The 24,042-nt window shown below is 55.1% G+C and overlaps 23 non-coding genes and 2 pseudogenes across 23 annotated transcripts in view; all 25 read left to right on the top strand.

Annotated features, from left to right (window-relative positions):
• The window catches only part of LOC140580170 (U5 spliceosomal RNA), a 114-nt gene extending 41 nt beyond the window's left edge, over positions 1-73 (top strand). The window contains exon 1 of the small nuclear RNA XR_011983936.1: positions 1-73. This exon is cut by the window's left edge and continues 41 nt beyond it. This is a non-coding gene — a small nuclear RNA (U5 spliceosomal RNA).
• Positions 74-268: 195 nt separating this feature from the next.
• LOC140579825 (U2 spliceosomal RNA) lies at positions 269-460 on the top strand. Its single transcript, XR_011983674.1, has one exon. It is a non-coding gene; the product is annotated as a U2 spliceosomal RNA (small nuclear RNA).
• A 435-nt stretch (positions 461-895) lies between these two features.
• LOC140580168 (U5 spliceosomal RNA) lies at positions 896-1,009 on the top strand. The gene has a single exon (XR_011983935.1). It is a non-coding gene; the product is annotated as a U5 spliceosomal RNA (small nuclear RNA).
• Positions 1,010-1,204: 195 nt separating this feature from the next.
• Positions 1,205-1,396, top strand: LOC140579823 (U2 spliceosomal RNA). Its single transcript, XR_011983673.1, has one exon. It is a non-coding gene; the product is annotated as a U2 spliceosomal RNA (small nuclear RNA).
• Positions 1,397-1,832: 436 nt separating this feature from the next.
• LOC140580167 (U5 spliceosomal RNA) lies at positions 1,833-1,946 on the top strand. Its single transcript, XR_011983934.1, has one exon. It is a non-coding gene; the product is annotated as a U5 spliceosomal RNA (small nuclear RNA).
• A 5,727-nt stretch (positions 1,947-7,673) lies between these two features.
• Positions 7,674-7,857, top strand: LOC140579957 (U2 spliceosomal RNA). Its single transcript, XR_011983749.1, has one exon. It is a non-coding gene; the product is annotated as a U2 spliceosomal RNA (small nuclear RNA).
• A 446-nt stretch (positions 7,858-8,303) lies between these two features.
• Positions 8,304-8,417, top strand: LOC140580165 (U5 spliceosomal RNA). Its single transcript, XR_011983932.1, has one exon. It is a non-coding gene; the product is annotated as a U5 spliceosomal RNA (small nuclear RNA).
• Positions 8,418-8,612: 195 nt separating this feature from the next.
• Positions 8,613-8,804, top strand: LOC140579822 (U2 spliceosomal RNA). Its single transcript, XR_011983672.1, has one exon. It is a non-coding gene; the product is annotated as a U2 spliceosomal RNA (small nuclear RNA).
• A 440-nt stretch (positions 8,805-9,244) lies between these two features.
• LOC140580164 (U5 spliceosomal RNA) lies at positions 9,245-9,358 on the top strand. Its single transcript, XR_011983931.1, has one exon. It is a non-coding gene; the product is annotated as a U5 spliceosomal RNA (small nuclear RNA).
• A 195-nt stretch (positions 9,359-9,553) lies between these two features.
• On the top strand, positions 9,554-9,745 carry LOC140579821 (U2 spliceosomal RNA). Its single transcript, XR_011983671.1, has one exon. It is a non-coding gene; the product is annotated as a U2 spliceosomal RNA (small nuclear RNA).
• Positions 9,746-10,181: 436 nt separating this feature from the next.
• LOC140580163 (U5 spliceosomal RNA) lies at positions 10,182-10,295 on the top strand. Its single transcript, XR_011983930.1, has one exon. It is a non-coding gene; the product is annotated as a U5 spliceosomal RNA (small nuclear RNA).
• Positions 10,296-10,490: 195 nt separating this feature from the next.
• Positions 10,491-10,682, top strand: LOC140579820 (U2 spliceosomal RNA). The gene has a single exon (XR_011983670.1). It is a non-coding gene; the product is annotated as a U2 spliceosomal RNA (small nuclear RNA).
• A 435-nt stretch (positions 10,683-11,117) lies between these two features.
• On the top strand, positions 11,118-11,231 carry LOC140580162 (U5 spliceosomal RNA). The gene has a single exon (XR_011983929.1). It is a non-coding gene; the product is annotated as a U5 spliceosomal RNA (small nuclear RNA).
• Positions 11,232-11,426: 195 nt separating this feature from the next.
• Positions 11,427-11,618, top strand: LOC140579818 (U2 spliceosomal RNA). The gene has a single exon (XR_011983668.1). It is a non-coding gene; the product is annotated as a U2 spliceosomal RNA (small nuclear RNA).
• A 436-nt stretch (positions 11,619-12,054) lies between these two features.
• Positions 12,055-12,168, top strand: LOC140580161 (U5 spliceosomal RNA). The gene has a single exon (XR_011983928.1). It is a non-coding gene; the product is annotated as a U5 spliceosomal RNA (small nuclear RNA).
• Positions 12,169-12,363: 195 nt separating this feature from the next.
• LOC140579817 (U2 spliceosomal RNA) lies at positions 12,364-12,555 on the top strand. Its single transcript, XR_011983667.1, has one exon. It is a non-coding gene; the product is annotated as a U2 spliceosomal RNA (small nuclear RNA).
• Positions 12,556-12,984: 429 nt separating this feature from the next.
• LOC140580160 (U5 spliceosomal RNA) lies at positions 12,985-13,098 on the top strand. The gene has a single exon (XR_011983927.1). It is a non-coding gene; the product is annotated as a U5 spliceosomal RNA (small nuclear RNA).
• Positions 13,099-13,293: 195 nt separating this feature from the next.
• On the top strand, positions 13,294-13,485 carry LOC140579816 (U2 spliceosomal RNA). Its single transcript, XR_011983666.1, has one exon. It is a non-coding gene; the product is annotated as a U2 spliceosomal RNA (small nuclear RNA).
• A 436-nt stretch (positions 13,486-13,921) lies between these two features.
• LOC140580159 (U5 spliceosomal RNA) lies at positions 13,922-14,035 on the top strand. The gene has a single exon (XR_011983926.1). It is a non-coding gene; the product is annotated as a U5 spliceosomal RNA (small nuclear RNA).
• Positions 14,036-14,230: 195 nt separating this feature from the next.
• LOC140579981 (U2 spliceosomal RNA) lies at positions 14,231-14,344 on the top strand (annotated as a pseudogene).
• A 5,791-nt stretch (positions 14,345-20,135) lies between these two features.
• Positions 20,136-20,323, top strand: LOC140579904 (U2 spliceosomal RNA). The gene has a single exon (XR_011983737.1). It is a non-coding gene; the product is annotated as a U2 spliceosomal RNA (small nuclear RNA).
• A 429-nt stretch (positions 20,324-20,752) lies between these two features.
• On the top strand, positions 20,753-20,866 carry LOC140580157 (U5 spliceosomal RNA). The gene has a single exon (XR_011983925.1). It is a non-coding gene; the product is annotated as a U5 spliceosomal RNA (small nuclear RNA).
• Positions 20,867-22,847: 1,981 nt separating this feature from the next.
• On the top strand, positions 22,848-23,082 carry LOC140579938 (U2 spliceosomal RNA; annotated as a pseudogene).
• Positions 23,083-23,521: 439 nt separating this feature from the next.
• On the top strand, positions 23,522-23,635 carry LOC140580156 (U5 spliceosomal RNA). Its single transcript, XR_011983924.1, has one exon. It is a non-coding gene; the product is annotated as a U5 spliceosomal RNA (small nuclear RNA).
• Positions 23,636-23,830: 195 nt separating this feature from the next.
• On the top strand, positions 23,831-24,022 carry LOC140579815 (U2 spliceosomal RNA). Its single transcript, XR_011983665.1, has one exon. It is a non-coding gene; the product is annotated as a U2 spliceosomal RNA (small nuclear RNA).
• The last annotated feature ends 20 nt before the right edge of the window (positions 24,023-24,042 follow it).

Here is a 24,042-nt window from a genome sequence, read left to right as displayed (position 1 = left end):
TTACTAAAGATTTCCGTGGAGAGGGATAGCGATGAGTTCATGGTATTTTTGGAGGCTCTGCCCAAGCAGAGCTGCACTGCTGCTGTCAAAGGAAGACTGGGCCCGGCTTAGCGGCTGGCGTTAGGTGCCCGGTGGCGCGGCTGTGGTCTCCCTGGATCACGCGTGGACTCGCCGGGCGACACCTGCCAGAGGGGCTGGTGAGGGCTGAGCCGCGCCAGCTCCGTCGGCATCCCGCATGCCGGCGCCCGGCGGGGCGCAATTTGTGGGTATCGCTTCTCGGCCTTTTGGCTAAGATCAAGTGTAGTATCTGTTCTTATCAGTTTAATATCTGATACGTCCCCCATGGAGGGGACCACATATTAAACGGATTTTTGGAACAGGGAGCCGGAAGTGGGGCTTGCCCCGTCCGCTCCACGCATCGACCCGGTATTGCAGTGCTTCCGGGAATGGTGCACCTCTACTGCCCCCTGTTGTCGAAAGGCAGAACTGACTGACTGACTGACTGACTGACTGAGTGAGTGAGTGAGTGAGTGAGTGAGTGAGTGAGTGAGTGACTAATAGACTGAGTGCTGTGAGGGGGGGGGCCCTGTCTGTGCGTGGCCCCCGTTTCCCGCCGTTTTTCTTTTTTTTTTTTTTTTTTTTTTTTTTTTTAAAGGAAGGTGACACACTGTTTGTGCGGTGGACAGCTGCGCTGAGGTAAGGCATGATGTCATCTTTGCCTTTTGAATTTCCCCTCATGTTTGTTAAAATGATTGCTGTCTTTTGAGAGGACAGGAGGACAGGGAGGAGTCGGGGCCCCGAGGACGGCGGCTGCGACGCCCCTGGGCATTCTACTCCGAGCGGGGGCGTCACGCAGGCCCGGCTAACGGCGACGGGCTTGGCGGCGGCCCCATATCGACTCGGGTCTCTCTTCATCCCGTATAAATCTTTCGCCTTTTACTAAAGATTTCCGTGGAGAGGGATAGCGATGAGTTCATGGTATTTTTGGAGGCTCTGCCCAAGCAGAGCTGCACTGCTGCTGTCAAAGGAAGACTGGGCCCGGCTTAGCGGCTGGCGTTAGGTGCCCGGTGGCGCGGCTGTGGTCTCCCTGGATCACGCGTGGACTCGCCGGGCGACACCTGCCAGAGGGGCTGGTGAGGGCTGAGCCGCGCCAGCTCCGTCGGCATCCCGCATGCCGGCGCCCGGCGGGGCGCAATTTGTGGGTATCGCTTCTCGGCCTTTTGGCTAAGATCAAGTGTAGTATCTGTTCTTATCAGTTTAATATCTGATACGTCCCCCATGGAGGGGACCACATATTAAACGGATTTTTGGAACAGGGAGCCGGAAGTGGGGCTTGCCCCGTCCGCTCCACGCATCGACCCGGTATTGCAGTGCTTCCGGGAATGGTGCACCTCTACTGCCCCCTGTTGTCGAAAGGCAGAACTGACTGACTGACTGACTGACTGACTGAGTGAGTGAGTGAGTGAGTGAGTGAGTGAGTGAGTGAGTGACTAATAGACTGAGTGCTGTGAGGGGGGGGGCCCTGTCTGTGCGTGGCCCCCGTTTCCCGCCGTTTTTCTTTTTTTTTTTTTTTTTTTTTTTTTTTTTTAAAGGAAGGTGACACACTGTTTGTGCGGTGGACAGCTGCGCTGAGGTAAGGCATGATGTCATCTTTGCCTTTTGAATTTCCCCTCATGTTTGTTAAAATGATTGCTGTCTTTTGAGAGGACAGGAGGACAGGGAGGAGTCGGGGCCCCGAGGACGGCGGCTGCGACGCCCCTGGGCATTCTACTCCGAGCGGGGGCGTCACGCAGGCCCGGCTAACGGCGACGGGCTTGGCGGCGGCCCCATATCGACTCGGGTCTCTCTTCATCCCGTATAAATCTTTCGCCTTTTACTAAAGATTTCCGTGGAGAGGGATAGCGATGAGTTCATGGTATTTTTGGAGGCTCTGCCCAAGCAGAGCTGCACTGCTGCTGTCAAAGGAAGACTGGGCCCGGCTTAGCGGCTGGCGTTAGGTGCCCGGTGGCGCGGCTGTGGTCTCCCTGGATCACGCGTGGACTCGCTGGGCGACACCTGCCAGAGGGGCTGGTGAGGGCTGAGCCGCGCCAGCTCCGTCGGCATCCCGCATGCCGGCGCCCGGCGGGGCGCAATTTGTGGGTATCGCTTCTCGGCCTTTTGGCTAAGATCAAGTTTTTAAAAACTTTTGGCGTTTTTCTTAGCCGTTTTACCCGTCGTGTTTTTTAGTTTAGCGGATACCAAGGGGATCCTAATGCGTGTCCAGCAGGTGGCCTGACCGCCGCTGCCACGGGGTGAACCTTGGTATCCTGTTTTAGTGTTTTTCAGCCCTTGTTTGTTTTTATTCACTTTTATTATTTTATTTTTTAGTCTAGTTTTTAGCTCAGCCCGTCTTGGACTACGGCGGAAGGACCTCTGGAACACTGCGCCTTGCTCCACTCCGAGTGGGACGGCTGATGCCGGAGCACCCCAGCTGGAGGATGGCAGCTACGGCTCCCAGGACGGCAGTGACGGCCCCAGCGGCGGCTCCAGTGGCCGGGACGACCCCCTCCTCCGGACCGGGTCCGATGGTAGGTGGCGGTCTGCTTAACACGGCCCGGTTCCGTTGGAGGAACCTGGATGGAGAGGCCCAGTTTCACGACAGGGTCTTCTTCATCCGGGAGGTGGTGTTTGGTGTGCTGGGCTTTAAGCTGGAGGACCTGATCTGCGTCCAGAGGAACCATCCCCAGAGGTTTCTGGATGTTACCTTGGCCTCTGAGGAGGCATACCGGAGGGTGCTGGAGCAGAGCAAGTCCGACCACCCGCTCTTGAATATGTACTCGGTTGAGCCCTTGTGGTTTACGGACAAGCGGGTGGTAACGGTGCATGTGTTCAATCCTTACGTGTCGGCGGAGGCCGTCTGCCATTTTCTCACTAAACACGTTGAGGTTTTACCAGGACACAGAGACGTCCGGGACGAGCTGGGTGTGTGGAATGGGCGCCGCCAGTTTCAGGTGCGACTGCGGCCGGATGGAAAGGGGGGATATCTTCATCCCCCAGCCTACTTTTCCATCGGGCCCAACAGGGGGTACCTGTTCTACACTGGACAGCCTACCTTCTGCCGGTCGTGCCAGGGCCATGGACACAAGGCGGAGGACTGCCCGGACCTTAAGTGCCGTAACTGCCTTGAGCCCGGGCACATGGCTAAGGACTGTAAGGGCCCCCAACGTTGCCGCCACTGTAGCAGCGAGGAGCACCTGGCCCGTGTCTGCCCCCAGCGCTCCTATGCGGGCGTTCTGGCGGGTGGTGGGCAGGTGAGGCGGGTGCCGGACCGGGAGCTGCTCCCTGCCCCAAAGCCAGGGGGGCCTCAGGAGAGGTCAGTGGGGGCCCAGGAAGAAGTGGCCAGGTCCCCAGTGAAGACCCCGTTGGGGGCTGAGGGGCCCCGGGCTCAGGCTGGGCAGTCCCCGCAGGCCCGGGCCGGGGTCACCAAAAGGAAGAAGAAGGGTGACCCCAAGGACAAAACTAAGAAGACGAGGAAGGAAGCAGAGGAGGCAACAGGTACCCCCAAGGAGGCGGCGCCCCCAGCTGAGGCCCCTGTACAGGTCGTATCGCCCCCCGCCCCCAAAACAGAAGATATAAGTTGGAATTTGTCAATGTTGTCCCCAGCCCTTCCCCAGGAGGACATTACCTTTTCGGGCCTGGAGGTTTCACCAAACGACCAGGCCTACCTGGAGGACTCCATGCTGGGGAAAATTCTGGGCATGAGCGGGGAGGGGGAACAGGGGTCTTAATAGCTGGTTTTAGGGTTTATAGTTTTTAAAATTTTTATGGTTTTAATTTCTTATTGTTTTATTCTTTTTTTAATCCCCCCATGGCTGATTTTAAAATTTTTACTGTTAACGTCAGAGGGTTGAGGAACCCAGTCAAAAGGGCCGCGGTCTTTGATGAACTGACATCCTCCCCTTTCAATCTCTGTTTCTTGCAGGAAGTCCACCTCAGGGACCAGCGGGACGTGGCTCTTTTCTCACAAGCGTGGAAGAGGGGTAAGTCCTGCTGGAGCGTTGGTGGTGTCCATTCTTCAGGCGTCGGCATCCTTTTTGGTGACCGGGCCTTTGAGAATGTGAGTACCTTCACTGTAGTGCAGGGAAGGGTTTTGGGAGTGGACGCCACCTGGAGAGGTCAGCACATCCGGGCGATGTGCGTTTACGCTCCAGTGGAGGCCTCGTCCCGCATTGCGCTTTTTGAGGAGCTGGCCCAGTTTTGTGTCACTAATAGACACATAATTTTAGGAGGGGACTTCAATACTTTTTTAGAAGGGAAAGGGGATGTCAGCACTAAACATTTTAGGAATTTGATCCGCAGCCTCAACCTCTCTGATGGTTTTAAAACGTGCAACCCCACAGATCCGGGCCATACCTGGCACAACAGTCGTGGGGCCAGCAGCCGTATTGATTATATTTTAGCTTCGCCCTCTGTTGTTTTTAGGAAGGTTTTGAGGTCTCCACGGTGGTACTCGGACCATACATCGGTCGAGGCCACAGTTTCCATTGACGCCCCTACCTTCGGGAGGGGCTATTGGAAGCTGAACGTGGAGATCTTAGAAGAGAGAGACTTTAGGTCTCTCTTCCTGGATCATTTTACTGCGTGGCGGGGCTGTAAGGCAGCCTACGTCTCCACGGCCGCATGGTGGGAGAGCGTAAAAGAGAGGGTTAGAGCTCTAGCTATCCACTATTGCGGCCAGCGTAAAGCTAAAAGGCTTTACGAAATCCAACGGCTAGAGACCAGGCTGCAGAGGGAGTATGCCCGCCACAACAACGGAGGGGCTTTTAACTTTGAGGAGGTGCAGGCAGCCAAAGCTAAGCTGAGGGGCCTGCACGAGCAATCGGCTGCGGCCTCCTTGTTTTGGGCCAGGGCTTTGGAAAGGGAGGAGAATGAGAAATGTACAGCCTTCTTCTTTAATAAGGTGAAACTGGCCCGTGAGGAAAAGTGTTTCACTGCCCTCCGGGACCAAGGAGGCAACCTGGTCTCCGATTCGGCCCGGATGCTGGAGGTTGCTAAATGTTTTTACGGTGACCTTTTTAAGAAAAGGGAGACCGAACCTGAGCTAGGGGAGCAGTTTTTATCTAAACTCAAACCTAGTCTTCCCAGTGAGGCAAGGGACAGCTTAGATGCCCCCTTCACTCTAGCCGAGCTGACTGAGGTGCTAGGCAAAATGAACCGGCGCAAAGTTCCTGGTCTCGATGGACTCCCCGTGGAATTCTATTCCACGTTTTGGGAAGTCCTCGGGCCGGAGCTGCTAGAAGTGGCTGAGGACGTGCAGCGTCAGGGCATGCTCACCAAGAGCATGCGGTCAGGGGTCTTGTCTTTGTTGTACAAGAAGGGCGATCGTGCCGAACTTGGCAACTGGAGACCCCTGACAATGCTTTGCGTAGATGCAAAGATCATAGCAAAGACCCTAACTGAGCGCCTAAAAAAGGCCATGACCCACCTGGTCCATAGTGACCAGACTTGCGGGGTCCCGGGTCGATCTGCGACTTGGAATTTACATTTAATTCGGGACGCGATCGCCTGGGCTGAGGACAGGAATGTCCCTCTGGCACTCGTTAGCTTGGACCAGGAGAAGGCGTTTGACCGAGTGGACCACTGCTTCCTGTTTGGGGTATTGAGCAGGCTAGGTTTTGGGCCTAAGTTCTTGGGATGGGTTCATGCGCTTTATACTGAGGTTGGTAGCCATGTGTCGATTAATGGTTCCCTCAGTGATTGGGTTCCCCAGTCAAGTGGAGTGAGGCAGGGTTGCCCTCTCTCCCCCCTCCTCTACGCTCTATATATAGAGCCGTTGGCGAGCGCCATCCGTGCCCATCCAGGTATCAACGGCCTGATCCTGCCAGGGAGTGGGGGCCTGACGGTAAAGCTGGCCCAGTACGCAGACGATACCACTCTGTTTGTGTGCTCGGACCATGCGCTCGGTCACGCCCTGGGCTTGGTGCAGGCGTTCGGGAAGGCCTCCGGGGCTGCACTTAACCTTAGCAAGTCGGTGGTCAAGTACTTTGGCAGCTGGAAGGCGAGAGAGGACGTCCCGGGGGGGCTCACTCTCTGCGGCGGCCCTCTCAAGGTGTTGGGGGTTAACTTTCTTTCGAAAGGTGCTGCCCGGGTAAACTGGGAAGAGCGTTTGACGATCGCCAGGCGGAAGATGGGGATGTGGAAGGCCAGGTCCCTGTCCTTCCTGGGTAAGGTTCTCGCCTTGAAGGTTGATATCCTTCCCACCCTCCTCTACCTCACCCATGTGTTCCCCATGCCCCGCTTCATGCGGAGAGGCTTAACTAAGGATGTGTTTAACCTTGTTTGGGGCGGCAGGTATGAGTATGTGAGGAGGGAAGTGATGTACCTTGGAAAGGACAGTGGGGGGAGGGATGTTCCTGACTTCCCTCTCAAGCTTGACTGCCTGTTCTTCTCCCAGATCTGTGCACGTCTGGTGGCTCCCCTAGAACACCCCCACCAGTATTTTGTTCACTTGTGGCTGGCCCTGCCCATGAGACGTCTGTTGACGTCGTGGTCCAACGCCGGGCCCAAGGCGGAGACGCTGCCGACCCACTATCACCATGCTATTAAGTGGAGTAAGTCTCTTCCGGCAGGTCTCCCCCCAGGGACCCTCACCAGGCACCGAGCCCTGTATCGGGCTGTGCTGGTGAAGAGGGGAACCCGTGCTGTGCTGGGCCTGGAGAAGGACACCTGGACCAGGATCCAGCCCAAGGGGTTGGATAACCGGCTGCAGGACCTGAACTGGCAGTGTGTGCATGGTAAGCTGCCGGTCAGGGATGTACTGTACAGGCACAAGCTGACCAGACACTCAGGCTGCCCACGTCCCGAGTGCTCAGAGGAGGAGACCCTCAGGCACGCCTTTTGGGACTGTGGGTATGCCAGGGAGGTCTGGAGATCAGTGCAAGGCCTGTGCAGGAAACTAGACCCGCAGTTTGTGTTGTCCTACGATAAGGTGATGATGGGGTGGCCCCAAGGTCCTCAGACTCCCTTCCCGCCCCGGATGTGGCTGCTGATCAGCATGACCAAACGTGAACTTTGGAATGCAAGGTCGGCACTCATCCATAAAGGGGCAGATTTGAGGGCCTGGGGATTATATCGAAAGATTGTGGCGGACTTGGATTTCAGGATGGAGCGGGACATCATCCAGTGGGGCTATCACGAGGCCAAGGAAAGGTGGAAGGGCCTTCTGCGGCCATAGCCCCACTAACATCTTGGTGAGTACGAGCTCCATCCAGGAAGGTCGGTGTGGCACGTGAGTTGTGAACGCACGCACCTTATACTGTGCCTTTCTTGGTGGTGCGTTAATGTTTTTTTTTTCAGTGTCACACCATAAAGTTCACAAGGATCGGAAACCCTTTGCAATGGGATTTTAAGCCTGGGGGTGATTTTGAAAATAACCACTGACACTCAATGGTTTTTGATTAATATTTGCTTATTTATTGAATGTCTGGTGTGGTTTATGTATTTTATATTTAAATTTTAAACTCTGATATGGGCTGAATTTTAACGGTGTGTTAATGTCTTGTTTGAAATCCTTTTAAGGAGATTATAATTGTAATATTTTATTGATTGAAATAAAAATTGTAATTGAATTTGAAATAGCCGGAATGATGAGTGAAGGTTGGCCGAGTTGATGAAGCGACGGGTATCCAACTCTGACTGGTTACAGAAAAAAAAAAAAAAAAAAATCTGTTCTTATCAGTTTAATATCTGATACGTCCCCCATGGAGGGGACCACATATTAAACGGATTTTTGGAACAGGGAGCCGGAAGTGGGGCTTGCCCCGTCCGCTCCACGCATCGACCCGGTATTGCAGTGCTTCCGGGAATGGTGCACCTCTACTGCCCCCTGTTGTCGAAAGGCAGAACTGACTGACTGACTGACTGACTGACTGACTGAGTGAGTGAGTGAGTGAGTGAGTGAGTGAGTGAGTGAGTGAGTGACTAATAGACTGAGTGCTGTGAGGGGGGGGGCCCTGTCTGTGCGTGGCCCCCGTTTCCCGCCGTTTTTCTTTTTTTTCTTTTTTTTTTTTTTTTTTTTTTTAAAGGAAGGTGACACACTGTTTGTGCGGTGGACAGCTGCGCTGAGGTAAGGCATGATGTCATCTTTGCCTTTTGAATTTCCCCTCATGTTTGTTAAAATGATTGCTGTCTTTTGAGAGGACAGGAGGACAGGGAGGAGTCGGGGCCCCGAGGACGGCGGCTGCGACGCCCCTGGGCATTCTACTCCGAGCGGGGGCGTCACGCAGGCCCGGCTAACGGCGACGGGCTTGGCGGCGGCCCCATATCGACTCGGGTCTCTCTTCATCCCGTATAAATCTTTCGCCTTTTACTAAAGATTTCCGTGGAGAGGGATAGCGATGAGTTCATGGTATTTTTGGAGGCTCTGCCCAAGCAGAGCTGCACTGCTGCTGTCAAAGGAAGACTGGGCCCGGCTTAGCGGCTGGCGTTAGGTGCCCGGTGGCGCGGCTGTGGTCTCCCTGGATCACGCGTGGACTCGCCGGGCGACACCTGCCAGAGGGGCTGGTGAGGGCTGAGCCGCGCCAGCTCCGTCGGCATCCCGCATGCCGGCGCCCGGCGGGGCGCAATTTGTGGGTATCGCTTCTCGGCCTTTTGGCTAAGATCAAGTGTAGTATCTGTTCTTATCAGTTTAATATCTGATACGTCCCCCATGGAGGGGACCACATATTAAACGGATTTTTGGAACAGGGAGCCGGAAGTGGGGCTTGCCCCGTCCGCTCCACGCATCGACCCGGTATTGCAGTGCTTCCGGGAATGGTGCACCTCTACTGCCCCCTGTTGTCGAAAGGCAGAACTGACTGACTGACTGACTGACTGACTGACTGAGTGAGTGAGTGAGTGAGTGAGTGAGTGAGTGAGTGAGTGACTAATAGACTGAGTGCTGTGAGGGGGGGGGCCCTGTCTGTGCGTGGCCCCCGTTTCCCGCCGTTTTTCTTTTTTTTTTTTTTTTTTTTTTTTTTTTTTAAAGGAAGGTGACACACTGTTTGTGCGGTGGACAGCTGCGCTGAGGTAAGGCATGATGTCATCTTTGCCTTTTGAATTTCCCCTCATGTTTGTTAAAATGATTGCTGTCTTTTGAGAGGACAGGAGGACAGGGAGGAGTCGGGGCCCCGAGGACGGCGACTGCGACGCCCCTGGGCATTCTACTCCGAGCGGGGGCGTCACGCAGGCCCGGCTAACGGCGACGGGCTTGGCGGCGGCCCCATATCGACTCGGGTCTCTCTTCATCCCGTATAAATCTTTCGCCTTTTACTAAAGATTTCCGTGGAGAGGGATAGCGATGAGTTCATGGTATTTTTGGAGGCTCTGCCCAAGCAGAGCTGCACTGCTGCTGTCAAAGGAAGACTGGGCCCGGCTTAGCGGCTGGCGTTAGGTGCCCGGTGGCGCGGCTGTGGTCTCCCTGGATCACGCGTGGACTCGCCGGGCGACACCTGCCAGAGGGGCTGGTGAGGGCTGAGCCGCGCCAGCTCCGTCGGCATCCCGCATGCCGGCGCCCGGCGGGGCGCAATTTGTGGGTATCGCTTCTCGGCCTTTTGGCTAAGATCAAGTGTAGTATCTGTTCTTATCAGTTTAATATCTGATACGTCCCCCATGGAGGGGACCACATATTAAACGGATTTTTGGAACAGGGAGCCGGAAGTGGGGCTTGCCCCGTCCGCTCCACGCATCGACCCGGTATTGCAGTGCTTCCGGGAATGGTGCACCTCTACTGCCCCCTGTTGTCGAAAGGCAGAACTGACTGACTGACTGACTGACTGACTGAGTGAGTGAGTGAGTGAGTGAGTGAGTGAGTGAGTGAGTGACTAATAGACTGAGTGCTGTGAGGGGGGGGGCCCTGTCTGTGCGTGGCCCCCGTTTCCCGCCGTTTTTCTTTTTTTCTTTTTTTTTTTTTTTTTTTTTTAAAGGAAGGTGACACACTGTTTGTGCGGTGGACAGCTGCGCTGAGGTAAGGCATGATGTCATCTTTGCCTTTTGAATTTCCCCTCATGTTTGTTAAAATGATTGCTGTCTTTTGAGAGGACAGGAGGACAGGGAGGAGTCGGGGCCCCGAGGACGGCGGCTGCGACGCCCCTGGGCATTCTACTCCGAGCGGGGGCGTCACGCAGGCCCGGCTAACGGCGACGGGCTTGGCGGCGGCCCCATATCGACTCGGGTCTCTCTTCATCCCGTATAAATCTTTCGCCTTTTACTAAAGATTTCCGTGGAGAGGGATAGCGATGAGTTCATGGTATTTTTGGAGGCTCTGCCCAAGCAGAGCTGCACTGCTGCTGTCAAAGGAAGACTGGGCCCGGCTTAGCGGCTGGCGTTAGGTGCCCGGTGGCGCGGCTGTGGTCTCCCTGGATCACGCGTGGACTCGCCGGGCGACACCTGCCAGAGGGGCTGGTGAGGGCTGAGCCGCGCCAGCTCCGTCGGCATCCCGCATGCCGGCGCCCGGCGGGGCGCAATTTGTGGGTATCGCTTCTCGGCCTTTTGGCTAAGATCAAGTGTAGTATCTGTTCTTATCAGTTTAATATCTGATACGTCCCCCATGGAGGGGACCACATATTAAACGGATTTTTGGAACAGGGAGCCGGAAGTGGGGCTTGCCCCGTCCGCTCCACGCATCGACCCGGTATTGCAGTGCTTCCGGGAATGGTGCACCTCTACTGCCCCCTGTTGTCGAAAGGCAGAACTGACTGACTGACTGACTGACTGACTGAGTGAGTGAGTGAGTGAGTGAGTGAGTGAGTGAGTGAGTGAGTGACTAATAGACTGAGTGCTGTGAGGGGGGGGGCCCTGTCTGTGCGTGGCCCCCGTTTCCCGCCGTTTTTCTTTTTTTTTTTTTTTTTTTTTTTTTAAAGGAAGGTGACACACTGTTTGTGCGGTGGACAGCTGCGCTGAGGTAAGGCATGATGTCATCTTTGCCTTTTGAATTTCCCCTCATGTTTGTTAAAATGATTGCTGTCTTTTGAGAGGACAGGAGGACAGGGAGGAGTCGGGGCCCCGAGGACGGCGGCTGCGACGCCCCTGGGCATTCTACTCCGAGCGGGGGCGTCACGCAGGCCCGGCTAACGGCGACGGGCTTGGCGGCGGCCCCATATCGACTCGGGTCTCTCTTCATCCCGTATAAATCTTTCGCCTTTTACTAAAGATTTCCGTGGAGAGGGATAGCGATGAGTTCATGGTATTTTTGGAGGCTCTGCCCAAGCAGAGCTGCACTGCTGCTGTCAAAGGAAGACTGGGCCCGGCTTAGCGGCTGGCGTTAGGTGCCCGGTGGCGCGGCTGTGGTCTCCCTGGATCACGCGTGGACTCGCCGGGCGACACCTGCCAGAGGGGCTGGTGAGGGCTGAGCCGCGCCAGCTCCGTCGGCATCCCGCATGCCGGCGCCCGGCGGGGCGCAATTTGTGGGTATCGCTTCTCGGCCTTTTGGCTAAGATCAAGTGTAGTATCTGTTCTTATCAGTTTAATATCTGATACGTCCCCCATGGAGGGGACCACATATTAAACGGATTTTTGGAACAGGGAGCCGGAAGTGGGGCTTGCCCCGTCCGCTCCACGCATCGACCCGGTATTGCAGTGCTTCCGGGAATGGTGCACCTCTACTGCCCCCTGTTGTCGAAAGGCAGAACTGACTGACTGACTGACTGACTGACTGAGTGAGTGAGTGAGTGAGTGAGTGAGTGAGTGAGTGAGTGACTAATAGACTGAGTGCTGTGAGGGGGGGGGCCCTGTCTGTGCGTGGCCCCCGTTTCCCGCCGTTTTTCTTTTTTTTTTTTTTTTTTTTTTTTTTTTTTAAAGGAAGGTGACACACTGTTTGTGCGGTGGACAGCTGCGCTGAGGTAAGGCATGATGTCATCTTTGCCTTTTGAATTTCCCCTCATGTTTGTTAAAATGATTGCTGTCTTTTGAGAGGACAGGAGGACAGGGAGGAGTCGGGGCCCCGAGGACGGCGGCTGCGACGCCCCTGGGCATTCTACTCCGAGCGGGGGCGTCACGCAGGCCCGGCTAACGGCGACGGGCTTGGCGGCGGCCCCATATCGACTCGGGTCTCTCTTCATCCCGTATAAATCTTTCGCCTTTTACTAAAGATTTCCGTGGAGAGGGATAGCGATGAGTTCATGGTATTTTTGGAGGCTCTGCCCAAGCAGAGCTGCACTGCTGCTGTCAAAGGAAGACTGGGCCCGGCTTAGCGGCTGGCGTTAGGTGCCCGGTGGCGCGGCTGTGGTCTCCCTGGATCACGCGTGGACTCGCTGGGCGACACCTGCCAGAGGGGCTGGTGAGGGCTGAGCCGCGCCAGCTCCGTCGGCATCCCGCATGCCGGCGCCCGGCGGGGCGCAATTTGTGGGTATCGCTTCTCGGCCTTTTGGCTAAGATCAAGTGTAGTATCTGTTCTTATCAGTTTAATATCTGATACGTCCCCCATGGAGGGGACCACATATTAAACGGATTTTTGGAACAGGGAGCCGGAAGTGGGGCTTGCCCCGTCCGCTCCACGCATCGACCCGGTATTGCAGTGCTTCCGGGAATGGTGCACCTCTACTGCCCCCTGTTGTCGAAAGGCAGAACTGACTGACTGACTGACTGACTGACTGAGTGAGTGAGTGAGTGAGTGAGTGAGTGAGTGACTAATAGACTGAGTGCTGTGAGGGGGGGGGCCCTGTCTGTGCGTGGCCCCCGTTTCCCGCCGTTTTTCTTTTTTTTCTTTTTTTTTTTTTTTTTTTTTTAAAGGAAGGTGACACACTGTTTGTGCGGTGGACAGCTGCGCTGAGGTAAGGCATGATGTCATCTTTGCCTTTTGAATTTCCCCTCATGTTTGTTAAAATGATTGCTGTCTTTTGAGAGGACAGGAGGACAGGGAGGAGTCGGGGCCCCGAGGACGGCGGCTGCGACGCCCCTGGGCATTCTACTCCGAGCGGGGGCGTCACGCAGGCCCGGCTAACGGCGACGGGCTTGGCGGCGGCCCCATATCGACTCGGGTCTCTCTTCATCCCGTATAAATCTTTCGCCTTTTACTAAAGATTTCCGTGGAGAGGGATAGCGATGAGTTCATGGTATTTTTGGAGGCTCTGCCCAAGCAGAGCTGCACTGCTGCTGTCAAAGGAAGACTGGGCCCGGCTTAGCGGCTGGCGTTAGGTGCCCGGTGGCGCGGCTGTGGTCTCCCTGGATCACGCGTGGACTCGCCGGGCGACACCTGCCAGAGGGGCTGGTGAGGGCTGAGCCGCGCCAGCTCCGTCGGCATCCCGCATGCCGGCGCCCGGCGGGGCGCAATTTGTGGGTATCGCTTCTCGGCCTTTTGGCTAAGATCAAGTGTAGTATCTGTTCTTATCAGTTTAATATCTGATACGTCCCCCATGGAGGGGACCACATATTAAACGGATTTTTGGAACAGGGAGCCGGAAGTGGGGCTTGCCCCGTCCGCTCCACGCATCGACCCGGTATTGCAGTGCTTCCGGGAATGGTGCACCTCTACTGCCCCCTGTTGTCGAAAGGCAGAACTGACTGACTGACTGACTGACTGACTGAGTGAGTGAGTGAGTGAGTGAGTGAGTGAGTGAGTGAGTGACTAATAGACTGAGTGCTGTGAGGGGGGGGGCCCTGTCTGTGCGTGGCCCCCGTTTCCCGCCGTTTTTCTTTTTTTCTTTTTTTTTTTTTTTTTTTTTTAAAGGAAGGTGACACACTGTTTGTGCGGTGGACAGCTGCGCTGAGGTAAGGCATGATGTCATCTTTGCCTTTTGAATTTCCCCTCATGTTTGTTAAAATGATTGCTGTCTTTTGAGAGGACAGGAGGACAGGGAGGAGTCGGGGCCCCGAGGACGGCGGCTGCGACGCCCCTGGGCATTCTACTCCGAGCGGGGGCGTCACGCAGGCCCGGCTAACGGCGACGGGCTTGGCGGCGGCCCCATATCGACTCGGGTCTCTCTTCATCCCGTATAAATCTTTCGCCTTTTACTAAAGATTTCCGTGGAGAGGGATAGCGATGAGTTCATGGTATTTTTGGAGGCTCTGCCCAAGCAGAGCTGCACTGCTGCTGTCAAAGGAAGACTGGGCCCGGCTTAGCGGCTGGCGTTAGGTGCCCGGTGGCGCGGCTGTGGTCTCCCTGGATCACGCGTGGACTCGCCGGGCGACACCTGCCAGAGGGGCTGGTGAGGGCTGAGCCGCGCCAGCTCCGTCGGCATCCCGCATGCCGGCGCCCGGCGGGGCGCAATTTGTGGGTATCGCTTCTCGGCCTTTTGGCTAAGATCAAGTGTAGTATCTGTTCTTATCAGTTCTTATCGCTTCTCGGCCTTTTGGCTAAGATCAAGTGGATTTTACGCTCTTTTTATCGCTTTTAACGGACTGCGTCGGGTTTTTTAGAGGAAGGCACGGTGACCCTAATGCGTGACCAGTAGGTGGCTTGACCGCCGCTGCCACGGGGCGACCCGTGCCTTCCTTTTAGCCTTTTATCCCTGCTTTTATTTTCGTTTTTATTAGGCTGGGGATCCCGCAGTGGCTGGTGGCCTGTCCGCCGCCCTGCCGGGTGAACTGGTGTTTTTATTTTTTAGTTGCTTTTATAGTTTAGCATTCCTCGGCTCATCCCGGATTGGCGGACGGCGGCCGGACCACGGCGGACGTCGGGACCACGGCGGCAGGAGGACTCTGCTCCAGGAACGACGTCGGTGGACCATCCCGGATGTCGACGGCCGGCGGAGCTGCGAGGAAGCCCTTCAGCGGGCCGTGGCTGGTAGCAGGCGGTGGCCTGCGTAATACCGCCCGGTTCTGCTGGAGGGCCGAAGGGGAGGTAGGCACCTTCCCCGACCGCCTGGCCTTCATCCGGGAGGTGGCCTTCGGGGAGCTGGGCCTGCGCATGGAGGACATCCTGTGTGTGCAGCGGAATGGACCTTTCCAGTTCTTCGAGGTCACCCTGTCCACCGACGAGAGCTACACCAAGGTCCTGGAGCGGAGCAAGGAGAGGGCCCAGCACCCTCTCCTGGGACGATACACCGTCGAGCCGCTGTGGTGGCCCGACAAGCGGGTAATTACGGTACATTGTTTTAACCCGCATGTGTCCGGCGAAGCCGTCCGCCAGTTCTTGAACAAGTATGTGGACCTCCTTCCTGGCCACAAGGACATCCGGGATGAGCTGGGGATCTGGACTGGTCGACGCCAGTTCCAGGCCCGCCTGCGCCCGGACGCTAATGGGGCGGGCGGGTTTAGTCATCCCCCAGCCTATTTTAATCTACAGGGCAATAAGGCTTACTTGTTTTATTCCGGACAGCCTCCCTTCTGCCGACAGTGTCACACCTTTGGACATACTCTGGAGGGATGCGCCAACCTGCGCTGCCGCAACTGCCTGGAGCCGGGGCACATGGCCAGGGACTGCAAGGGCCCCCGTCGCTGCATCCACTGCAACGGTGAGGACCATCTGGCTCGTTCCTGCCCCCAACGGAAAACGTCATACGCCGACGCTCTGTTAGGCAGCAGAGCTGTCGGCAAGGAGAGTGGTGGGGGAGCGCAAGCCCCCACGTCCGGGCAGGAACAGTCGGCGGCGGGGGCAGGAGGAGATGCCCTGGCCGAGGTGGAGGAGGCCCCAGCGACAGCGACTGCAATGCAGGAGGGGTCTCCAGTCCTGGCTCCAGGTGTCAGCAGCAGGAGGAGAAAGAGCGGCGCATCCCCCCGGAGGAGGAAGAAGAGCAGAAGGGAGGCACAACCCGACGCATCCAGCCCTCCGGCTGCCACCTTGCCAGCAGTGGCGGCCGGGGACCAAGGCCGAGAGAGTCCCCCCTCCCCGACATTGGGGGCCCCCCATCTGGTGTGGGACTTGGGACAGTCCCCTGCGCCCCCCCAGGAGTACAGTAGTGTGCAGGACAAAGCAAATGAACAGGAGTACCTGGGGGGGCTGGAACTGGGGGGCCTTTTGGGTTTGACTGAGGAGGGGGGGCAGTAATGCGGTATTGTTTTTAATGGCTGGCTTTTATTATTTTAGTGTGTTGTTTGTAATTGTATTTTACCTTTTTAACATTTCATGGCCAATTTTAATATTGTCACCTTGAATGTCAGGGGTTTGAGGAACGTTTTAAAGCGCACATCTGTTTTTAATCAGCTGGCATCTTCTCCCTTCAGCATGTGTTTTCTGCAGGAAGTCCACCTCCGGGACCAGCGGGACGAGGCTCTCTTTTCACGACAATGGAAGAGGGGTAGATCCTACTGGAGCGTAGGTGGTGTCCACTCCTCAGGCGTCGGGATCCTTTTTGGCGACCGCGCCTTTGAAGAAGTAAGATCGTTTACCGTTCTTCAAGGTAGGGTTTTGGGGGTGGACGCCACATGGAGGGGACAGCGCCTCCGGGCCATATGTGTCTACGCTCCAGTGGAGGCCTCGTCCCGTATAACTCTCTTTGAAGAGTTGTCCCCGTTCTGTGTCACAGATCGACACTTGATTTTAGGAGGGGACTTTAACATCTCGTTGGAGGGTAGACAGGATGTCAGCTCTGGGCACTTTCGCCATTTTATTCGTTCCTTTAAACTTGTTGATGGTTTTAAGATATGCAACCCCAGCATGCCGGGCTTCACCTGGCACAATAGTCGCGGAGCCAGCAGTCGCATCGACTATATTTTAGCCTCACCCCCCGTTGTTTTTAAAAAGGTGTCCCTCTCCCCACAGTGGCCCACTGACCACTTGGCAGTGGAGGCCACTGTTTCCATAGACGCCCCTGAATATGGGGGTGGCTATTGGAAAATGAACCTGCAGATCCTGGAGGAGAGCGATTTTAGACACCTTTTTTTAGATCACTTCTCCGAGTGGCAGAAGGACAAGCCTACCTTCCCCTCCGTGGCCGAATGGTGGGAGAGTGTGAAGGACAGGATCCGAACCTTCTCCATGCAGTACAGCAAGCAGCGCAGGATGGAGAAGAAATTCTCCATTCTGCAGCTGGAGAGAAGGTTGCGGGATGAATACGCCGCTCACAACAGCGGGGGCACCATCGACCACGAGCGACTGCTTGATATAAAGGGTGAGCTGAGGCGCCTGCATGCACAGGCTGCCTCGGCTCAAATGCTCCGCGACAGAATGTTCTTTTTGGAAAACAATGAAAAGTGCAATACTCATTTTTTCCAGAGAGCCAGGGAAGCCCGGGAGGAGAAGACCTTCGACTCTCTCCGGGCCTTAAACGGCGAAACGGTAACAATAACATCAGACATGCTGGAGGTTGCTAAATTGTTTTATCACAATCTTTTTAAGGTTAGGGACACGGACCCGGTTGCAGGGGAGCGGTTCCTAGACAACATCTCACCTTGCCTTCCCAGTGACATTCGTGACGGCTTAGAAGCCCCCATCACCTTGGCCGAGCTGACCGCAGTGCTTGGCAAGATGAACCGCCGCAAGGTACCGGGCCTTGATGGGCTCCCGGTGGAATTTTATTCCACTTTTTGGGATGTCCTCGGGCCGGAATTACTGCAGGTTGTAGAGGACGTTCAGCGCCGGGGTTTGCTCACTAGGAGCATGAGGTCAGGGGTTCTTTCTTTGTTGCACAAGAAGGGTGATCGTGCCGACCTTGGCAACTGGAGGCCCCTGACCATGCTTTGTGTAGACACAAAGCTCATCGCAAAGACCCTTACAGAACGCCTGAAGAAGGCCATGGCTCATCTGGTTCACAGCGATCAGACGTGTGGAGTACCGGGTCGATCGGCGACGTGGAACCTCCATCTCATCCGCGACGCCATCGCCTGGGTGGAGGACAGGAACCTCCCTCTCCTGCTGGTCAGCTTGGACCAGGAGAAAGCCTTCGACCGGGTAGATCACCGCTTCCTGTTTCAAGTATTGGGTAAGTTTGGCTTTGGACCCAATTACCTGGGGTGGTTACACACTTTGTATAACGAAGTTGGGAGCCATGTTGTTATCAATGGCTTCCTGAGTGACTTGGTGCCCCAGCTGAGTGGAGTGAGGCAGGGATGTCCCCTCTCCCCCCTCCTCTACGCGCTCTATATAGAGCCACTGGCGTGCGCCATTCGCGCCCACCCCGGGGTCGATGGCCTTCTTATCCCAGGAAGTCGGGGGAAAACTGTTAAACTGACCCAGTACGCAGACGACACCACCCTTTTCGTCTGCTCGGATCAGTCTCTCGGTCATGCCATGAGCCTTGTTCATGCGTTCGGTAGGGCCTCCGGCGCGACGCTCAACCTCAGTAAGTCGGTGGCCAAGTATTTCGGCAGCTGGAAGGCGAGGGAGGGCGTCGCAGGGGGTCTCACCCTCTGTGACGGACCTCTCAAAGTGTTGGGGGTCAACTTCCTTTCGGATGGTGCCGCCCGTTTGAACTGGGAGGAGCGGTTGGCGATCGCCAGGCGGAAGATCGGACTGTGGAAGTCCAGGTCCCTGTCCTTCCAAGGTAAGGTCTTAGCCTTAAAAGTGGATATTCTTCCCACCCTGCTCTACCTTGCACATGTGTACCCTTTGCCCCGCTTCATGCGCAGAGGCCTGACGAGAGACGTTTTCAACCTCGTCTGGGGGGGCAGGTACGAGTACGTGCGTAGGGAAGTGATGTATCTCGGAAAGGACAGTGGGGGGAGGGATGTTATTGACTTTCCTCTCAAGCTTGACTGCCTGTTCTTCTCGCAGCTCTGCACGCGCCTGGCAGCTCCCCTCGAGCACCCCCATCAGCACTTTGTGCGTCTGTGGCTGGCTCTCCCCATGAGACGCCTGGTGGCGTCGTGGACCAACCTCGGCCCCAAGGCTGAGACCCTGCCGGCCCACTACAGCCACGCTGTCAAGTGGAGTAAGTTTATTCCGGCAGGTGTCAAGACAGAGGCCTTGACCAAGCATAGAGCGCTTTATAGGGCTTTGCTTGGTCATAGGGAGACTCGGGCCATGCTGGGCCTGGAGGAAGGCACATGGGCGAGAATCCAGCCTAAGGGTTTGGATCACAGGCTGCAGGACCTGAACTGGCAGTGCCTTCATGGTAAGCTGCCAGTCAGGGACGTCTTACATAGGCATAAGCTGACCAGACACCCCCGCTGCCCCAGGCCCGAGTGCAGCGAGGATGAGACCATCAGGCACGTGTTTTGGGACTGTGGGCATGCACAGAGAGTTTGGGGGTTGGTAGCGGGCCTGTGTGGACGTGTGGACCCGCAGCCCGGTCTGACCTACGACAAGGTGTTGAAGGGGTGGGACCCCAAGCTCCATAACCCCTTCGGCCCCTGGATGTGGCTGCTGGTCAGCATTACCAAGCGAGAGCTGTGGAATGCCAGGACCGCGCTCATCCGCAGAGGGGTTCATCTGGAGGCACAAGGGGTGTTCCGTAAAATCCGGGCCGACTTGGGTTTCAGGATGGAGACTGACGTCATCCAGCGGGGCTACCACGAGGCCAAGGAGAGGTGGAAGGGCCTCCTTTGGCTTTAGCCCCGTTTCGTTTAGGTGGTGACGCTCCATTCTACAGGGTGGACATGACGCACCTTTCTGGAGCACACAGAAGGTACTTTGGGTTTTAGGTGAGTGTGCTTTGTTTTTTTTGTGCGTGTGTTGTATTTTAAATACTTTTTTAATAATTGCATGTACAGAATTTATTGTGCACTACTGGTTGATCACTTTTAGCACGTATTTATTAATATTAACATTATCTATTAACATTTTAATCTATTTGGTGTGCTTTGTTTCTGTGATTAACCGTATTTTATGCCCGAAGTCTCAGATTTTATGTGTGTGGATGGTGTATAACCCTGTTTTAACCCGACCCTTGTGTTTGAAATTTGTGGTCTGTGGGTCTGTTCCTCTTTTAAGGTTTTAACCTTTTAATGGCTTGCATTTGAGGTGACATTTTATTTGTAGAAATGGCCAGATGAATGTAATTAAAGGGTAAATGTGTGTAATTTTAATTGTTGATTTTATTACTGTTTTGATTATTTTATGGTATATAGTTCTGCATAATTTGTTTGTTTAATACTGTTTTAATATGTCTTATTATTATGATTCTATTGAATTGCCATTGATGTGTATTATGTTAAAAATTTCAACCTTTTACATTGTTGTAATATTTGTTTATGATGTATGCTGGAAAGGTTGTTTTAATATGCATGGATGACGATGCCAATTTTAAAAGTGTAGGTTTGATGTTTATATGTTTTGATCAGGTGTGTTGATTTAAATGATGTGCAGAACTGTTTAATAAAGTATGGAAGAAAAAAAAATCTGTTCTTATCAGTTTAATATCTGATACGTCCCCCATGGAGGGGACCACATATTAAACGGATTTTTGGAACAGGGAGCCGGAAGTGGGGCTTGCCCCGTCCGCTCCACGCATCGACCCGGTATTGCAGTGCTTCCGGGAATGGTGCACCTCTACTGCCCCCTGTTGTCGAAAGGCAGAACTGACTGACTGACTGACTGACTGACTGAGTGAGTGAGTGAGTGAGTGAGTGAGTGAGTGACTAATAGACTGAGTGCTGTGAGGGGGGGGGCCCTGTCTGTGCGTGGCCCCCGTTTCCCGCCGTTTTTCTTTTTTTTCTTTTTTTTTTTTTTTTTTTTTTAAAGGAAGGTGACACACTGTTTGTGCGGTGGACAGCTGCGCTGAGGTAAGGCATGATGTCATCTTTGCCTTTTGAATTTCCCCTCATGTTTGTTAAAATGATTGCTGTCTTTTGAGAGGACAGGAGGACAGGGAGGAGTCGGGGCCCCGAGGACGGCGGCTGCGACGCCCCTGGGCATTCTACTCCGAGCGGGGGCGTCACGCAGGCCCGGCTAACGGCGACGGGCTTGGCGGCGGCCCCATATCGACTCGGGTCTCTCTTCATCCCGTATAAATCTTTCGCCTTTTACTAAAGATTTCCGTGGAGAGGGATAGCGATGAGTTCATGGTATTTTTGGAGGCTCTGCCCAAGCAGAGCTGCACTGCTGCTGTCAAAGGAAGACTGGGCCCGGCTTAGCGGCTGGCGTTAGGTGCCCGGTGGCGCGGCTGTGGTCTCCCTGGATCACGCGTGGACTCGCTGGGCGACACCTGCCAGAGGGGCTGGTGAGGGCTGAGCCGCGCCAGCTCCGTCGGCATCCCGCATGCCGGCGCCCGGCGGGGCGCAATTTGTGGGTATCGCTTCTCGGCCTTTTGGCTAAGATCAAGTGCTGCTTTTTGGAGGGATTTTTATTGCCAGGTTTTTTAGTGGAGGCAACAGCGAACCTAAAGCGTGACCAGCAGGTGGCTTGACCGCCGCTGCCACGGGGCTAGCTGTTGTCTCCTTTTAGCGCTTTTTTTTATTTTGGGTAGCCCTTGCAAGCCTAACGTGCAGGTTCGGGTGGCTTGACCGCCGTTCCCGCAGGGTGAGCTTGGGGTTTTATTTCCAGCCTTTATTAGTTTAGGCACCCAGCTAGGACACGTCGACTCCCTGCCCGGCTCCCGAGGACTCTCTTGCCCACCATCGCCAGGATGTCCGGGAGCCCACACAGGACCGTCGTAGTCATCCGGCATACAGCAGCCTTCAAGTGGACTCACCAGGAGGAACCGGAGAGTTTCCCGGAGAGACTGTGCTTCATCCGGGAGGTGCTCTTCGGCCTCCTGGGACTCACCATGGAAGACATCATCTGTGTGCAGCGCAACCAGTCTTCGGCCTTCTTCTATGTGACTTGCACTACGGAAGAGGGCTACAAGAGGATGTTGGCTGCATGCAGCCGCTTGGAGGAAGAGCTTCGCCGGATGTTCTATGACGTGGAGCCACTGTGGAAGCTGGACCGGAGAGTGATCACCGTCCACGTCTTGGACCCCTTCGTTCCAGCTGAAGCGGTGGCTGCCTTCCTGGGCAGGTTTGTCGACGTGGTCCCTGGGCACAGGGACGTGAGAGACCAGCTGGGTGTCTGGACTGGGCGCAGGCAGTTCCGGGTGTGCCTGCGCCCCGACGCTAGCTCCCCTGACGGGTATAGCCACCCACCTGCTTATTTTATTATAGGTCGTTGCAAGGGCTACCTTTTTTACTCCGGGCAACCCTCCTCCTGCCGCTTGTGCCACGGCCTGGGCCACACCGCGGACTCCTGTACCACCATGAAGTGCTGGAGATGCCTGGACGTCGGTCACTTGGCGAAGGACTGCAAGGGCCCCCTCCGGTGTAACCTGTGCAGAGGTGAGGACCATCTGGCTCGGAGCTGCCCTCAGCGCAAACCGTCCTGGGCCGACGCCGTTACCCGGGGCTCGGCTGTGGACGGGGCCCGACAGCAGGCACTGCCGGGCTGCGCTGAGATGCACGGGGGAGCCGAGAGGGGAGCTGGGAACACCGAGGCTCAGCCCTTCGCCAGTGCCGATGGGGAGTCCACGGCCTCCAGTGCTTCTGTGGAGTCCCCAGGTAAGGGTCCATTGGCCGTGGCTGAAAAGCGCGCAACCTCTCCCTCCAGGTTTGTCCAAAGCAGGAGGAGGAAGAAGGCCCGGAGGAACGAGAACACTGCTTTAGGCCGAGAAGCGATTTCCCCTTTTGAGCAGATGGACTTACTAAGTGTTCTGGTCTCCCCACTTGAGAGACGGTCTTATCCAGTGCAGCAGGACATTGCAAATGAATGTTCTTTTTTAGCCACTGTTGAGTCTGGGGGAGACCTTAGTTTTAATGGGGATATGTCTGAGGATGATAATGTTTTACCTTTTTAAAGATTTTAGATTTTCTGCTATATTTATGGATTTAATACTGTTTTAATGGGTGTTGTAATGTTTTGAGTAGTTTCATATTTTAAGATTTGTATGTTATAAGGTGTCTTGTATTATTATGGCAGTAATATGTTTTTGTTAATTATGCTGTTGGATTAAGTTTGTGGGTATAAATGGGTTTTGATATGTGCTATTTTGATTAGTATTGATGTGGGTTTGTTTTAGTTAGTATGTGGAAAATGTTGGGTTTTTATAGTTTTATGTGTTGTTCTTAGATTGTAAGCAGAAATGTTGAATAAAGATGAATAAAAAAAAAAAAAAAAAAAAAAAAAATCTGTTCTTATCAGTTTAATATCTGATACGTCCCCCATGGAGGGGACCACATATTAAACGGATTTTTGGAACAGGGAGCCGGAAGTGGGGCTTGCCCCGTCCGCTCCACGCATCGACCCGGTATTGCAGTGCTTCCGGGAATGGTGCACCTCTACTGCCCCCTGTTGTCGAAAGGCAGAACTGACTGACTGACTGACTGACTGACTGACTGAGTGAGTGAGTGAGTGAGTGAGTGAGTGAGTGAGTGAGTGACTAATAGACTGAGTGCTGTGAGGGGGGGGGCCCTGTCTGTGCGTGGCCCCCGTTTCCCGCCGTTTTTCTTTTTTTTTTTTTTTTTTTTTTTTTTTTTAAAGGAAGGTGACACACTGTTTGTGCGGTGGACAGCTGCGCTGAGGTAAGGCATGATGTCATCTTTGCCTTTTGAATTTCCCCTCATGTTTGTTAAAATGATTGCTGTCTTTTGAGAGGACAGGAGGACAGGGAGGAGTCGGGGCCCCGAGGACGGCGGCTGCGACGCCCCTGGGCATTCTACTCCGAGCGGGGGCGTCACGCAGGCCCGGCTAACGGCGACGGGCTTGGCGGCGGCCCCATATCGACTCGGGTCTCTCTTCATCCCGTATAAATCTTTCGCCTTTTACTAAAGATTTCCGTGGAGAGGGATAGCGATGAGTTCATGGTATTTTTGGAGGCTCTGCCCAAGCAGAGCTGCACTGCTGCTGTCAAAGGAAGACTGGGCCCGGCTTAGCGGCTGGCGTTAGGTGCCCGGTGGCGCGGCTGTGGTCTCCCTGGATCACGCGTGGACTCGCTGGGCGAGACCTGCCAGAGGGGCTGGTGAGGGCTGAGCCGCGCCAGCTCCGTCGGCATCCCGCATGCCGGCGCCCGGCGGGGCGCAATTTGTGGGTATCGCTTCTCGGCCTTTTGGCTAAGATCAAGTGTAGTATCTGTTCTTATCAGTTTAATATCTGATACGTCCCCCATGGAGGGGACCACATATTAAACGGATTTTTGGAACAGGGAGCCGGAAGTGGGGCTTGCCCCGTCCGCTCCACGCATCGACCCGGTATTGCAGTGCTTCCGGGAATGGTGCACCTCTACTGCCCCCTGTTGTCGAAAG

Source organism: Paramormyrops kingsleyae, chromosome 18 (assembly GCF_048594095.1).
Source record: "Paramormyrops kingsleyae isolate MSU_618 chromosome 18, PKINGS_0.4, whole genome shotgun sequence".
In the NCBI taxonomy this organism is placed as follows: domain Eukaryota; kingdom Metazoa; phylum Chordata; class Actinopteri; order Osteoglossiformes; family Mormyridae; genus Paramormyrops; species Paramormyrops kingsleyae.
The sequence above is the reverse complement of the archived record's forward strand: the minus strand, read 5'-3'. Positions and strand labels throughout refer to the sequence as shown.